This window comes from Sciurus carolinensis, chromosome 9, assembly GCF_902686445.1.
Source record: "Sciurus carolinensis chromosome 9, mSciCar1.2, whole genome shotgun sequence".
NCBI lineage: Eukaryota > Metazoa > Chordata > Mammalia > Rodentia > Sciuridae > Sciurus > Sciurus carolinensis.
In genome coordinates, this window is record NC_062221.1 from 24,933,608 (window position 1) to 24,950,952 (window position 17,345).

Consider the following 17,345-nt stretch of genomic DNA (forward strand, 5'->3'; position numbering starts at 1 on the left):
CTCAGGGTGATCAAATTTCTGGAGCCAAATAGAAGTTTCCTAATCTCATTTATTTAAAAAAAGCAAAGTGGAATGTTTTAAATACCTTGAAACAAAGAGCAAGTTTTTTTCTACTTTTAGTAAGGAGATATTAATGACTAAAAATACTGAGGGAATTAAAGATTACCTTTCTTTCAATGAAAGGTCTTAAAATTATGTTGTTGCAAAATATTTTTACACAATTAAGAAATTGAAAGACAAGAGAAAAACTGGGAATTTTATAAAAGTTGTACACATGTTTAGAGGCACTGAAATGCCCTATTTCAAATCTATGAAACAAGCTAAGTCAGCAGAATTCACTGAACTATTTCTATGTTAAATACTCAGGAAAATGTAATGACAATGAGAATTAAACCACATTTCATCTTGTAAGATTGTAAAGCAAATAAAATGATCAAATGTTTATACTGCCTGCAGTGACAATGAGATTAATAAAAGATCTTGTACTCTAAGATTCCTGAACATCAGTTTATTCACATGTAAAATGAAGGTAATAATGCCTAAACGGAACTTACTGGAGATTAGGTCCACTAATACAGCATTTGACCCACAAGTAATAACTGCTCATCTGATAGCTACTTTTCTCCTAAGAACTATTTAATAGTTTTAGTATATACTTGATAGCATAAATAGCATCACAGAACTAAATCACTAATCAAGGTGAGTCAGATTTACAATAATTTTTCTATTAAAATATATTTTCTATCATTCAGATATTGACTGGAAGTATAGCTCAGTGGAAGAGGGTATGCCTAATATGTGCAAGGCTCTCGGTTAGGTCTCTAACTCATACACACACACACACAAAAGGAGAGGGGGGAAGGAAAATAAGATGGTGAGAAATTGCGAACTCTGGTAACTATGCAGTATAAGAGCCTTATTCATAAAATTTTCAAGTACTCTTTTGGTAGCTGGTACATAGGTAGGGTCTACATTCGATATTTTATATAAAATTCTTCAGAGGTATTTCATGAACCCAAAACTGCTGAAAATTTTCAAAAAGGAAATAAGATTATTTCATGTAATGAAGTGTAAGACACCAAGGGAACACAATGTTAACTCTCTAAATATATGCAAAGGGCTGTTTTGAGATGCTCTCTAACTATAACCCCACCTATCACCGCAAGAGTGTTTATAAGTGGAAGAGTACTAAGCAACTGAAAAGCAAAATCATAAAGTCCTGCACAGAATGCCAGATCACATCTAACTTTGTCATTCCAAGTGAGTACAGTGAAGAAAACGGCAGAAATTTATCCATGAATACAAGGAGGTAATGAGCAACAAGATACGTAGGGGATGATGGACACAAAAGCTGCCCACATGGATGAACTGCTTTTATAAGCCTGCTTACCAAGAGGAGACAGACACACAAAGTAGGAACATCAAGCAGATACTGGCCCAAAGCAACCATTTCTGGGAGTTCACTGAGGAAAGAGAACAGCAGACCCTTTGACAATTAAAAAAAAGAGACATTTTTGAGTTGCAACCATTTTTTATACTGTGTGCAGGTAATGACCTATGAATCTCTGAAGAATGGGACTTGTTTCATGATGAACTGGAAGGCTTTTTTATTTGAATCTATAGATACTTTGCACAGCTTGTCAGTTGGTGTGCTGAGCCTCAAGATGGTAGCTGTCCTCTGATGGGGTGGCAGTGGCCATTTCTCTCCTAAGAAAGCCTACCAATTCCAGGTGCAATCATGAGGACTGGGGAAATGCAACTAAATGGCAAAGTGTTCCTGGTTTCAAGCCCCAGTACCACAAAAAGAAAAAAATAAAAAATAAACAAACAAAACATTGGACCTGCTTTAGGGTTCAAGAATAACCCTAAACAGAGAATAACACCTTGAACAGAGTGGATCTGCCAAGTAGCTCTCCACTACACTATAGATTTACAAAGTGAATCCTTGCGTTTTCTGGTGAAAGCCCCACATTTATGTTAGTTTGGGTTTTGGTTTTTAGTTTTTGTTTTGTTTGGGGGTTGTCTGCCTTTGAGTACCAGGAACTGAACCCAAGGGTGCTTTACTACTTATGTCCCCAGTCCTTTTTATTTTTTGAGACAGGGTCTAAATTGCTGAGACTGGCCTCAAACTTGCGATCCTCCTGCCGTCGTCTCCTGAGTTGCTGGGATTACAAACATGCACCACTGCCTCCTGGCAACATCTGTTTTTATGTTTTCTACTTTGTAATCCCCAACGAGTACACTCGTTCAGTCTTCTGTCTTACTGCACCCAAGCAATACTACTGGGTAATCAAGAACAGGGTCATATATGTTGAGATGTTACTGTTTTGTACGGTAGCAAAATTGTGGAACAACATATATAGAAGATATAGAAGCATAAAATAAAGAGTTGGAAGATAACTCCAAAGGGCTGACAGACTTGGTGTGTGTGTGTGTGTAGCATCTTATCCCTGAACAGAAGCAGTATTCTCAGCTTTGTTGGAAAACCTTGGTTTGGTCATTTCAGACTAGTAAGACAGATCTTCAAGGACAAAGCAGTGTACTGGTAGTTGCTAATACACAGCAATGCTAACTTTGTCTTTAGAATAAAGAAATGGGGGTAAGCCATACATGTTAAATCCTGCTATTCCATATATTAACACAAACTGAGTTTCTGATGTAGCATTGTATTTAATGTTTTAGAATCTCCTAGACTTTCCAACCCAAGCACTTCTTGAAAAATCTTTGTTCTCATGAGGGATTTTGTTGCCAGGTTTTGTGTCTTTTTCTTGTGGGCATTAGCATTAGTCTACCCCTGAATTTTGTAGATAGACGCACATCCAAAAGTTGAAGGTGTTTATTGCAGTGTAGTAAATGATTTGAACAAAAGGTCATGCTCTTCCACTAAAAGAATGGATAAAGGAAATGTTGGTACATACACACAATGCAATATTACTCAGCCTTAATGAAGAATGAAATTATGGCCTTTGCTGGTAAATGGATGTAACTAGAGACTATCAGGCTAAGTTAAATGAGCCAATCTCAGAAAACAAAATGACAGTCTCTCTGATATGTGGATGCTGACTCACAATGGGGGTGAGGAGTAGTGGGGAGTATGGAGGTTCACTGGATTGAACAGGGGGGAAGAGAGGGAGGGTTGGGTAGGGGGGAATGGGGGGCAAGGGCAGGATGGGAAAGGAAGACAGTAGAATGAATCGAACACAACTTTCCTATGTTTATGTATGAATACATAACCAAGAGAACGTCACATCACGTACAGTCAGAAGAAAGGGAAGTTATACCCCAAGTATGTATGATATGTCAAAATACATTCTACTGCCATATATAAAAAAAGAACAAATTTTTAAAAAGAAGAGAGGGTAATGATCCTTAACTTGTTAGAAATATTTTGTCAGAATTTTGCAAATATATTGTTGATCTGTTTCCTGAAGACAACTTTGACATGCTCCTGATGTGTCCATCTACTGTTTTAATTCCCTGGATCCCATCCATTCTTTACCTTAAAGAAAAAACAAGTAATTGTTGCAAAGGTCTCTAATTTGCAGCTCCCTTTTTGTAAGAATCACTTTTTCCAAACACAACAATTGTTTTCTAAAAGAGTTTTGGTGTTAAGATGGAATAACAGCAAGTGTATATGTTTACTAGAATGATCTAACAGAAAAAAAAACTAATAATGTAGATGAGAGATAGGACAATGCAAATAAAAACTACAAGGAGATACCACTCTCAAACTGACTACAATGACTGAAGTAAAAAAAAAAAAAACTAAAAACTAGCGCTGGAGAAAAATGTGGTAAAATGAGAATCTGCACACACTAGGAAGGATTGTTAAACAATGCAGCTACTATAGAGAACAGTTTGATAGCGATTACATATTATTCTTATGTTATTAAACAAACATTTAATCCCTATTAAATGAAGAACTGTCTCATCTTAACATTCTTTGGACAATTCAGTTATGCTTTGATTTTGAGAATTATAAAATAAAAAAGAAATGTCAAGTTCAGTTCAAAGTAAATCATCTTAAGAGATGTCATGTCTTTCACATATTGTTAAAGAAGTTCACTATCTATGGTCCCAGCTTTTAAACATGCTTATCTCATACCTGGCCTCAAAAATATGCTCAGAGTCAGGGATGTAGCTCATCAATGGAGGGCTTGCCTAACCTGAGTTCAAGTTCCAGCACAAGAAAAGACAATCTTGAGTTTAAGTTTATCTTAGTCTCCTCGCAGTTGCTTTACATTTATTAGAATCTACACTTTTTACTACTTAACTCATGCAAACAACAAACATTTACCAGACCACAAACTGCACACACAACCACACAGTCCATAAGCTACACCCTACAGAAGTGAGTAATTCAATTGGAGAGCCAGGTCATACCAAAACTCATATATACATACAAATACACATTAAACTCCATTTCACTTAGATATGGGTCCTATATGCATCAGACCCCATCAGAGATCAACTAAACCCAATTTTGTATTTTACCAAGATCCCCAGATGATTCATTCATATTTGAGTGTAAACACTGCTTTCCATCAGTTTGCAATATAGACACAGATCAGAATTTCAGAAGAGTTGCTACAGATGGGACCATGTCCCTCTAAAATTCATGCTCAAGTCCTAATCCCTGCTGTGATGCTATCTGGCGATGGAGTCTTTAGGGGATAATATGGTTATTAGGGTGGTGCCTTCATGATGGGATTAATGTTCTAATAAAATGAGACACCAGAGAGTTTGCTTCCACTCCCCACCCCCACCCCATGGAAAGACATAACCGGGAGGAAACCAACTGGCAGTACCTTGATCTTAGATTCCTTAGCCTCCAAAACTTTGAAATATGAATGTCTGTTGTTTAAGCCTCCTGTCTACAGTATTCTATTGAGCAACACAAGTAGACTAAAATGGGGGTCTTCTTTTTTTAAATCCAAGTGCCCAGGTTCCATTAGGCCTGAAGTGGAGCCAAAACATACTTATTTTTAAAAGCTCTCCAAGCTGCACTGACTATATGATAATTACTGGCCTAAATGGGGTTAAAAATCATGGTCGAATTAAACTCAAAAATATGAATAATTCACTTTTAAAAGATTAATACCTCCTAAAAGGTGTTACCAACATCAGTTTATATACTACTAGGGAAAATACAGTTTTTGCTAAAAAAAAATTAAAATTCTATACCTCATTCAGAGCAGCACACAGACAGAAATCTGATTTTTAAAAGCAAATCAGCAAAAGAAGCTCAAATTACCCAACAAAAGTCAAAGCATAGGGGGGAAAAAATCTTTCAAAAAAAAAAATATTCATCTTGGCCAACTTCTGTGTGCTAGTATTTAACTTGGAAAAACTAGGCACCTTTTCAGACCATTTCAGCATAGGAAGGCAGGGTCATCCTGAGAACCCTAGAGATCAAACCACACAACTGCATTTTATAAATGTGAAGAAGGCATACTATGGACAGAAAAAAAAAAGAAGAAAAAAAAAAAAGGTAACACAACAGTTCCAAACCAAGAACTACACGCTCACAGCACCTCACAAAAATCAAACAGACCAACACAATTTTAGAAGTGCTTGTTGGTCACAACCAAAAGTGAGTATTAACATCATTCACCTTATGCATAAAACCCAGTCCAGATAGAATCAGCACTTCTAGCACCTATCTGCAAGCCTTATTTGTAGAAAGGCCCATGATGCTACCATTAAGAGGAGTGAATTTTGGTTACAAAATGTCCAACTCCAAATTTCTGTAATCGATCTTCTGGTTGAGAATTAAGACAGCCAGTATTTTTCTGTAACCCTACAAAAGTCCACTTACGTCCACACTATACCACACTCAACTAAGTAGACTAATAACATGATGCAGCATGTATCAAACCAAACATCTCCTTCCGAGCTGGGAAGATAGGACAAGGTCCTAGCATTCGCTCCCAACTTCAAATACAACAGTTCTACTCTTATGTACTACACGCTTAGACTCCATCAAAAGGCTAGTGTTTAAACAAAGGGTTTATAGCTTTAAAACCAGGAAAACCGAAACAGTTCCACAGTCAAGATCGGACATTTTTTTAAATAAAATTCACATTTTATTTAGGTTGAAATAAACTTTACCAAATTTATTTATTCATTTATTTATTTATAACAACAATATTTTCTGTATTATTTCTAGATAGAGAACACATTTATTCTGTGGGGTTTCCAGATTTTGCTTATAAATCTTAAAGAGGCAGTAAATACGGTCATGGAAAATGACAGAAGAAAACTCGTAAGTCAGTTGCCAGTACCCATGGTCTGAATCTGCCCTGACCACAAAGCAAAGTGTTCAACATATACCTGCCATAAAACTTATTAAGAAGAAGACTCAACAAAAGAATGTAATGAACGTCAACCACATGTGGAAAATCAAAGGCAGGCTTTTCCATTTAAACTTACTGTAACTTGTTCTTTTATGTTCACTGGATAAAGATGAAATGTTTCATAAGCTCACAAATTTCTCTGGTTATTCTCTTAACTATCCATTACAGATTTTTAATACACTTACAACTTGTACTAGTCAAAACTCATTGGTGGGCTTCACTGTAACTTTTTATAAGATGAATTCCTTTCTCCAGCAGTGCTTAAGTTATCAAGAGTAAAGAGAACTTCTGGGATTTCATCAGCCTCATGCTCACTCAGAGCATGTTTTGTTTTCCAATGAGAATCAAAAAGACTTTTAAGTAATTTTTGTTTTCCTTCTCTCCCAGGGTTAAAGGTAAAATACCTTCATCCTGCTCATCACCTCCTTTTCTTATACTGGGGTTCTAAGGATTGCTGTTGTTTGTTTCTTTGTGTTTGCTCCTTCAGAAGTTTCATCAGTCTTTTTGTTTCATCCTGATTTCACCTTCACTCAGTTCTTCTGTATCCTGTATCTACTACATGAATTGACCAAATGACTAGTAAGATCAAATATTGTTGACATTGCATTATCTTGAAGAAATGTCCTATAAGGACTCTCCCAAAGGCTTCACAAGTATCTGCTTCAATTAATTTCAAGAAATAAAATAATCCAAACATTCTTTAATTTTCTGATGCCTCTGTAAAATATGTAGTTCTAGGGATCACAGAGGTCTCATAGTGTCTGGCACACAATCAACACTGCTTATTTAAATTACTCGTTTTATCTTCTAAGTCAGCTCTCCTACAGTTCTCTATGCACTTCTAGCATCTGGTGATCCCACAGGAACCTAAATAAGGTCAGACTGGACTGCATGCTCTTCTGCTTGCAATTAGGGCAAAGCACAGAAGTCAGCATCAGGCATCATTCCCCACTGGCCTCACCAACCCCTCCCTGCCCACTCAGGGCAACCCACCAATACGCTCTATCCCTGCAAGGCAAACTAGGCAAGGTCAGACTTAATCCCAATTCATAATCCCAAATCTGTTCTGCCAGCTGTGTTACCCAGAACAAATTGCTTATCTTCTCTGAGTCTTTTTCCTCAGTGGAAAACTAGGATAATACCTATTTTGATTTTAACAAGAACTAAAAGAAATACTATTTATAAAAGTATGTATCACAGTGTCTAGAGTATAACAGGTACTCAAATTCTAGTTCCTTTGCTCTAAAGTAACACTAATGATATAACATTTACTCATCTGTCTCATCCCCACACTAGATATTTAGAAGGATCTGACCTGGTTTTTTGTCATCTTGGTATTCTCTGAAAAATTCTTAATAACAGAAAGCTTCAAAACTATTATTGGGGGAAATACTATTAGGTCATCCTGTCTTAATGGACAATTATGCAGCAAAAAGAATAGCTGTGGCCTTTTAAATGATCATTCAAAGAACAAAAAGATGGCAGAACCAATCAGAAAAATAATTTATTTAATCATCTGTGTATATGTTCTATAAGGACCAGGTGAGTCCACATTTTCACCTTTCACAGTTGCTGAGGTTAAGGATTCTAATCACCAAACACTGTATTTTACTGGCAAATGTAGCAGCCATACAAGCAGGAAAGTCAATCTGTTTCTGATGAAGCTCTTCAAGGATTAGATAGCTGCTGGCAAGGGCCAGAACACAAGTCAGCAAGTATCTCAGAGTGGGCAAGTCTCATTAGATTAGGATCGCTGTTCATCCTCACCCATGTGAGGCATGTGGAGGTAAAGGTACTGTAAACATGATCTTATGAAATAAACTTGTTACCCAGGAAAGTTTATCTCCACTTTAAATACAAGGGTGCAAATTGAAGTCTAGGACCAACAAGATATTCAAACACATTCACAAAATGTCTCCTTTACAATGCAAGTTGATAAGATTCCCTTTTCAACTTCATCTGCCAAAGTCACCAAGAAAAAATTCAGTTTTATCACCTAAAGAGCAAGATGGAATGTGGCAATTCTCAAATTTTGGTGGATTTCAGAATCAGCTGGGAGTGGGGTGCTTATTAAGAATACAGGGAGCTATGAGGTATTATTTCCAAAAAAAATAAAAAGATGAATCAGACCAAGCCTCCAGACTTGCAGTAACTAGATATAGAGCAATGGTTTTCAACTCTTGGCTGCACATTAAGAATCATACGGGAGGAGTTTAAAAATCATATGGGAAGAGTTTTTAAATTCCTATAATCAGAAATCCAGACCAGTGAGATGAAGGTCCATGGGGATGGTGGGTCTCCAGATGAGTGGATCTCAAGGACAGACAGTTCTGAACATTATTTAAGAGATATGTCAACAATTACTGTGTGCAGTTCTTATTTGGCTCCTAATTTAAATAAACTGTTTTTTTTAAATTAAACCAATATCACAGACTGCATGTAATTATTTTGTCCCTTGCCTCCTAAAGTCTGAAACAATTCCTAATTTTTTTTGTCCTTCATGATCTTCATAGTTTTAAAGAGGACTATCAGGCCATTAAGTAGAATATCCCCATTTAACAAAATTACAATTTAGGTTTTTCTAATTTTTCTTAATAGATTTCAGTGATGAATGTTGAAGGGAGGAGTATACCACAAAAGAAATGTTGTATCCTTCTCAATGCATCATATCAAAAAGCATATGTTTGTTATGGAGTAAACTGTGTCCCCTTTCTCCTCCAAAATTATGCTGCAGCTGTAACCTCCAATGTGACTGTATTTCAAAAATAGGGCTTTAAGAAAGTAACTAAGGTTAAATAAGGTCATACTGGTGGGTTTCTAATCCAATAGGATCAATATCCCTACAAGAAGAGGCAGAATTACAAGTACACAGAAGACATATCATGTGAAGACAGCAAGAAAGAGGTTGTCTGACGGAGAGGCTTCACCAGAAGCCAATACCAGCACTTTGATTTTGCTGAGGTTAAGGATTCCAATACTATAGACTCAAATGTAAGTTTAAGCCACAGGGTCTGTAGTATTGACACAGTAGCCCAAGCACACTAACACAATATTGTTTGTCACATTTACAGTGGTGTTGGTTTTGATCATTTGGCTAAAATGTATCTGTGAGATTCTTCCACTATCAAGTTACTATTTTGAACTTTGTAAGTAATAAATCTCTTGTAAGGAGATATTTTGAGACCATGTAAAATATTCTGGACCTTATCATACTTTTGCTCACTACGCAACTCTTGCCTAGAGCAATCATTACCATGATGGTTACCAGATGAAGGTTTTATGACCTCATCATTCTGTCTATATTTATTAACTGGAATCCTACTGAAAGGAAGAACTTGCCTTTCTTCTCTATTTATTCGTATGTGTGTATGTGCATGTGCACATGCATGCATGCAAGCGTGCACACACATGCACACACACACACACCCCTATATACACACATAATCACTTTTCACATCATGGATCTATTTTATTCCATGAACTATAATGCATGACTATCATTCAGTTGCTCAAACTGTCCCATATGTAGCCCACAGGGAGACTTGAATGGGCTGGGTCCTAAAGTCCTTTTGACAAGTGCTCATTAATTTTTGAGCACTTTCTTACTTTGGCACAAGATGTTCCAAGCCTATCTTTTGTATTTTCCAAGCTCTAGCACTAGAATTAACCACTTCTCCAGAGAGCCTTGGTTTCTTTTATTGATTGTGTTCAGAAGTGTTATAGCTTCTGAACAGAGAGTTAAAGACTACATATCTATTTTTTATACCTATCTGTAAATGTTAAAAAACGTGCCAATTCCTATCTAGCTTCCCAGAGGTTCATGCCAATTTTTTCCCTTTGCATACCTGTAAATTCTCTCTCAAAGAATAACAAACCTGATTTTCATTATCACCATAATGTTTTTACTTGCTTCATTTAAAATATATAAAGTAGTTTTGGAATGCTAACCATATCATTGTTTAAAAATCTACTTGCTCAAGCAAAATATTTGTGTAGCTATGTTTATCATTAGTATTAGGTTTGTTTAAGTTAAAAGGTTATTATTCCACTTACCCCTCCTCTCTCTCCTATCCTCTTTAATTTTAAGTATACAAAACATAGAGCCAGGCATGGGACACCTACAACTGCAGCTGGAACATGAGGCTGAGACAGAAGATCACCAGGTCAAGGCCAACCTAGGCAACTTAGACTCAGTCTCAAAATCCAAAATGAAAAGGGTTAGGAATGTAGCTCAGTGCAAAGCACCCCTAGATATAATTCCCAGTACTGGGGGAACAGGAGAGGGAGAGAAAGAAGAAGAAAAATACGTAACTTAGTTCTTATAAATCGTGTGTCACATCCCTCTCCTCCATTCTTTCAATCTCCCTGTGTAACTACCCTCTATGAAACCAACCTGAGTTTCAAATATATACTGCCTGTTTCCTCTTGCACAAATGAGCAGATGAGTGTGATTTACTTCCTCCTCTTTGGCTTAGAGTAACATAATCCAAGATGCTTTCTTTTACACTCAATATATTGTGGAGATCACTCAGTTGTTCAGAGATCTTCCTCATTCTTACTATATGGTGCACAATAGACCAATATGTGCCTGTACTATGACTGTAAACAATGATCCATGAATCATGTACAAATATTTTAACACTGCTGGAGGTGTGCCTTCAGGTAAAATCTCCAGAACAGAAACTGAAAGGACAAAAGGCAAATGATCTATAATATTTTGTTGTACATTACCAAATTCTCCACAAAAAAGGTGCACCAGTTTACCTTCACATCAATAGTGTGTTTTCCTATACACTTGCTCACAGGATAAGGTGTTAAGACTTTGATTTTTGCCAATGTGATAGCTACAAAATGGTTTCTCAGTGTATTTTAATTTGCATTTCTCTATGAGGGAATCTGACATATTCTCTTAGGTTTAGGAGTGACTTTTATGCTTTCATAGACGTTATTATGTGTTACATATTTTGAGCATTTTTCTATCAGGTTACTGTTGTTTTATTCTATCAATTTTTAAGAATTTCTTATATATTAAGGATTGTAGCCCTTTATCTGTGATATGTTGCAGGTATTTTCTTCTAGTGTGTTATATTGACTTTATGCTTTTGCTATGTATAATTTTCATTCTTGTGTAACAAAATTTACAATCCTTTTTCATACTGCCTCTACATTTGAAGTCACTGTTAGAATAAAGAACATATTTTAAGAAAGAACTGTAATGCCCAGTTCCATTAACCATCTGGTACTAAGTAAGTACATAATGACAAAATAAAACATTAGGTAACTTCATAACCTTCAAACTTAATACAGAATCTTTAAGAAAAAGTAAACAGCATATGTTAGTTGTAATTAAAAAAGAGAATCAGTGAAGCATGCCTACGTCACATCATATGCAAATACTAACTCCAAATGGATCAATAGCCTAAATATAAGAAATAAAATCATAAAACTCTGCAGGTTTTTTTTGTTTTGTGGTTTCTGTGAGCAGTTTTGTAGTGTTGAGCATTGAACCCAGAGCTCTGTGCAAACTAAGCACATGCTCTTCCACTGCGCTGAGTTCCACCTCCATCCCCAGATTCTTAAGAAAACATGGTAAATTTTCATGCCTTGATCTTAGGAATAGATACTTAGACATAATAATAAAAGGAGCAACAAAAAAGTAGATAAACTGGACTTCATTTCAATTTAAAACTTCTGAACGTTCCAAGAATTGAGCATTGACATTATCAAAAAAGTGAAAAAAAAAACTACAGAAGAAATTATTTGCAAATATTTTATCAAATAAGGGATTAATAATCAGAACATAACAAAGAACTCCCAAAATTCAAAATAATGAAGTAGGTGTGCAGCTCAGTGACAATATGTACTCAGCATGCACAAGGCTCCGGGTTTGACCCCAGCACCACCAAAAGAAAAAATAAAAAACCCAATTTAAAATGGATGAAGGACTTAATAGACGTTATTCCGAAGAAGACTAAACAAAATGGCTATTAAGCACAAAAAAAGATGTTCAACACAAACCAAAATGACAATGAGCTATCACCGCATACCTGTTAAGAACATGGCTGTTATAAAATAAACAAAATATAACCATTGGTGAGGACAGGGAGAAACTGTACCCTTGCACACAGCTAGTGAGAATGTAAATGGTGCAGTCAATGTGAAACAGGCTGGTGGTTCTTCACAAAGCTAACGAGAAGTCAGCTGTGGTGGATAAAAATTGTAGAATAACTGCATGACCTAGCAATATAATTAGGGACAGGAGCTCAAATACTTGTAATCTCACATTCACTGCACCATTTTTTACAATAACCAAGTGAAAAGAAACCCAGTTTTCACTCACACCCGTGTATAAACACAATGTGGTATATACACAAAATAGACTATTCTAACCATAAAAAATGAAGTTTGACACATGCTACAATATGAATGCACCTTAAAAACTTTATGCCTTCAGAAATAAGTCAGACACAAAAGGACAGATACTGAATAATATAAAATACTGTAGGAATAATACAAAATACTATAGGTATAAAATACTTAAAGCAGTCAAATTCAGACAGAAAGCAGACCGGTGGAAACCAGTGGCTGGAAATGAGGGGATATCAAGAGTTAATGCTAAATGAGTATAGAATCTCAGTATGGGGGGTAACAAAATTTTAGAATAAATGGTGAGAGTTGCAAAGAACTGTGAATTTAATTAACATCACTGAGTTATACACCTAATAACTAAAATGGGATATTTAATATTATATATCTCTTACAATGAAAATGCTTTACAAAAAATAAAATTCAGTGCTCGCTTTGGCAGCACATATACTAAAATCGAAACGATACAGAGAAGATTAGCATGGCCCCTGCGCAAGGATGACATGCAAATTCGTGAAGCGTTCCATATTTTTGAAAGAGCAAATGCAGGCATTGAAGGAGGAGATGAAAGAGCAAATGCAGGCATTAAATGATTGCACCAATCAACAGTTAAAAGACCAAATATGGGAAGCAAGAGATCATTTCAATAAAGAGTTAGAGATACTGAAAAAAAAAAAAAAACAAACTGAAATACTTGAAGGAAACAATAAACCAAGTTAAAAACTCCATAGAAAGCATAACCAATTAGAATACCTGGAAGAAAGAACCTCAGACATTGAAGACAAATTATTTAATCTTGAAAACAAAGTTGGCCAAACAGAGAAGATGGTAAGAAATCATGAACAGAATCTACAAGAATTATGGGATATCATGAAAAGGTCAAATTTAAGAATTATTGGGATTGAGGAAGGCTTACAGAAACAAACCAAAGGAATGAACAATCTATTCAATGAAATAATAACAGAAAATTTTCCAAATCTGAAGAATGAAATGGAAAACCAAGTACAAGAGGCTTATAGAACTCCAAATATACAAAATTACAACAGACCCACACCAAGGCACATTATTATGAAAATACCTAACATACAAAATAAAGACAGAATTTTAAAGGCCACGAGAGAAAAGAATCAAATTACATTCAGAGGGAAACCAATAAGAATATCAGCAGATTTTTCAATCCAGACCCTAAAAGCTAGAAGGGCCTGGAACAACATTTACCAAGCCCTCAAAGAAAATGGATGCCAACCAAGAATTTTATACCCAGCAAAACTTACCTTCAAATTTGACAATGAAATAAGATCTTTCCATGATAAACAAAAGCTAAAGGAATTTACAAAAAGAAAGCCAGCATTACAGAACATTCTCAGCAAAATATTCCATGAGGAAGAGATGAAAAGCAACGATGCAAATCAGCAACAGGAGGCGCTAGCCTACAGGAATAGCCAAATAAAGGAGAAACCAAATCATGTCAAAAAACAAATACGAGTCAAATGACTGGGAATACAAATCATATCACAATAATAACCCTGAATGTTAATGGCTTGAACTCATCAATCAAAAGATATAGACTGGCAGATTGGATTAAAAAGAAAAATCCAACAATATGCTGCCTGCAAGAGACTCATCTCATAGAAAGAGATACCCATAGACTAAAGGTGAAAGGATGGGGAAAAACATACCATGCACACAGACACAGCAAAAAAGCTGGAGTATCCATCCTCATTGCAGATAATGTGGACTTCAAGCCAAAAATAGTCAGAAGGGATAAAGGAGGACATTACATGCTGCTTAAGGGAAGCATAAATCAGCAAGATATAACAATCATAAATATCTATGCCCCGAACATGGGCTCATCCACGTACGTCAAACAAATCCTTCTCAATTCCAGAAATCAAATAGAACACAACACAATAACACTAGGCGATTTTAACACACCTCTCTCACCACTGGATAGATCGTCCAAACAAAAATTGAATAAAGAAACCATCTCAATAACACAATCAACAATTTAGACTTAACGGACATATATAGAATATACCATCCAACAAAGAACGAATACACTTTCTTCTCAGCAGTACATGGATTCTTCTCTAAAATAGACCATATTTTATGCCACAAAGCTACTGTTAGCAAATACAAGAATATAGAGATACTACCTTGTACTCTATCAGATCATAATGGATTGAAGTTAGAAATAAATGAAAGAGTAAAAAACAGAAATTTCTCCAATACCTGGAGATTAAATAATACACTATTATATGAAGAATGGATAACAGAAGACATCAGGAGGGAAATAAAAAAATTCTTAGAAGTAAACAAGAACAAAGACACATCATATCAAAATCTCTAGGACACTATGAAAGCAGTACTTAGAGGAAGATTTATTTCATGGGGCGCATTCAAAAAAAGAAGTAGAAATCAACAAATAAACGACTTAACACTACAGCTCAAAGCCCTAGAAAAAGAAGAGCAGACCAATACCAAAAGTAGTAGAAGACAGGAAATAGTTAAAATCAGAGCCGAAATCAACGAAATTGAAACAAAAGAAACAACTGGAAAAATTAACAAAATAAACAGTTGGTTCTTTGAAAAAATAAATAAAATTGATAAACCCTTAGCCACACTAACAAAGAGAAAGAGGGAGAAAACTCAAATTACTAAAATTCGGAATGAACAAGGAAACATCACAACAGACACGAGTGAAATACAAAACATAATTAGAAGCTATTTTGAAAATCTATACTCCAACAAAACAGAAAACCTCGAAGACATAAACAAATTTCTAGAGACATATGAATTACCTAAACTGAACAAGGAGGACATACACAACTTAAATAAACCAATTTCAAGCAATGAAACAGAAGAGGTCATCAAAAGCCTACCAACAAAGAAAAGTCCAGGACCAGATGGGTTCTCAGCCGAGTTCTACAAAACCTTTAAAGAAGAGCTCATTCCAATACTCCTCAAACTATTCCATGAAATAGAAGAGGAGGGAACCCTCCCAAACTCGTTCTATGAAGCCAATATCACCCTGATACCTAAACCAGACAGAGACACATCGAGGAAAGAAAATTTCAGACCAATATCCTTAATGAACATCGACACAAAAATTTTCAACAAAATTTTAGCAAATCGCATACAAATATATATTAAAAAGATAGTGCACCACGATCAAGTGGGTTTTATCCCAGGGATGCAAGGTTGGTTCAACATTCGGAAATCAATAAATGTCATTCACCATATCAACAGACTTAAAGTTAAGAATCACATGATTATTTCAATAGATGCAGAAAAAGCATTTGATAAAATACAGCATCCCTTCATGCTCAAAACACTAGAAAAAACTGGGGTAGTGGGAACATTCCTTAACATTATAAAGGCCATCTACACTAAACCCATGGCCAATATCATTCTAAATGGTGAAAAACTGAAAGCGTTCCCCCTAAAAACTGGAACAAGGCAGGGATGCCCTCTTTCACCACTTCTATTCAACATCGTCCTTGAGACTCTAGCCAGAGCAATTAGACAAACCAAAGAAATTAAAGGGATATGAATTGGAAAAGAAGAACTCAAACTATCCCTGTTCGCTGATGACATGATTATATATTTAGAGGAACCAGGAAATTACACCAGAAAACTTTTAGAACTCATAAGTGAATTCAGTAAAGTAGCAGGTTACAAGATCAATGCTCATAAATCCAATGCATTTTTATACATAAGTGATGAATCTTCAGAAAGAGAAATTAGGAAAACTACCCCATTCACAATAGCATCGAAAAAAATAAAATACTTGGGAATCAATCTCACAAAAGAGGTGAAAGACCTCTACAATGAGAACTACAGAACACAAAAGAAAGAAATTAAAGAAAACCTTAGAAGATGGAAAGATCTCCCATGTTCCTGGATAGGCAGAATTAATATTGTCAAAATGGCCATACTACCGAAAGTGCTATACAGATTCAATGCAATTCCAATTAAAATCCCAAGGATGTACCTTGCAGAAATAAAGCAAGCAATTATGAAATTCATCTGGAAGAATAAAAAACCTAGAATAGCTAAAGCAATCCTAAGTAGCAAGAACGAAGCAGGGGGTATTGCAATACCAGATCTTCAACTCTACTACAAAGCAATAGTAACAAAAACGGCATGGTATTGGTACCAAAATAGACAGGTAGATCAATGGTACAGAATAGAGGACATGGACACAAACCCAAATAAATACAATTTTCTCATACTAGACAAAGGGTTCAAAAATATGCAATGGAGAAAAGATAGCCTCTTCAACAAATGGTGCTGGGAAAATGGAAAACCATATGCAACAGAATGAAATTAAACCCCTATCTCTCACCCTACACAAAACTCAACTCAAAATGGATCAAGGACCTCGGAATCAGACCAGAGACCCTGCATCTTATAGAAGAAAAAGTAGGTCCAAATCTTCAACTTGTTGGCTTAGGATCAGACTTCCTTAACAGGACTCCCATAGCACAAGAAATAAAAGCAAGAATCAACAACTGGGATAGATTCAAACTAAAAAGCTTTCTCTCAGCAAAGGAAACTATCAGCAATGTGAAGAGAGAGCCTACAGAGTGGGAGAATATCTTTGCCAACCATACTTCAGAT

The 17,345-nt window shown here is 35.8% G+C and overlaps 1 protein-coding gene and 1 non-coding gene across 2 annotated transcripts in view; one reads left to right on the forward strand and one right to left on the reverse strand.

Annotated features, from left to right (window-relative positions):
• Atp2c1 (ATPase secretory pathway Ca2+ transporting 1) overlaps positions 1 to 17,345 on the reverse strand; it is a 129,731-nt gene that overhangs the window by 66,483 nt on the left and 45,903 nt on the right. The window lies entirely within an intron of this gene.
• Positions 13,149 to 13,255, forward strand: LOC124993871 (U6 spliceosomal RNA). Its single transcript, XR_007110385.1, has one exon. It is a non-coding gene; the product is annotated as a U6 spliceosomal RNA (small nuclear RNA).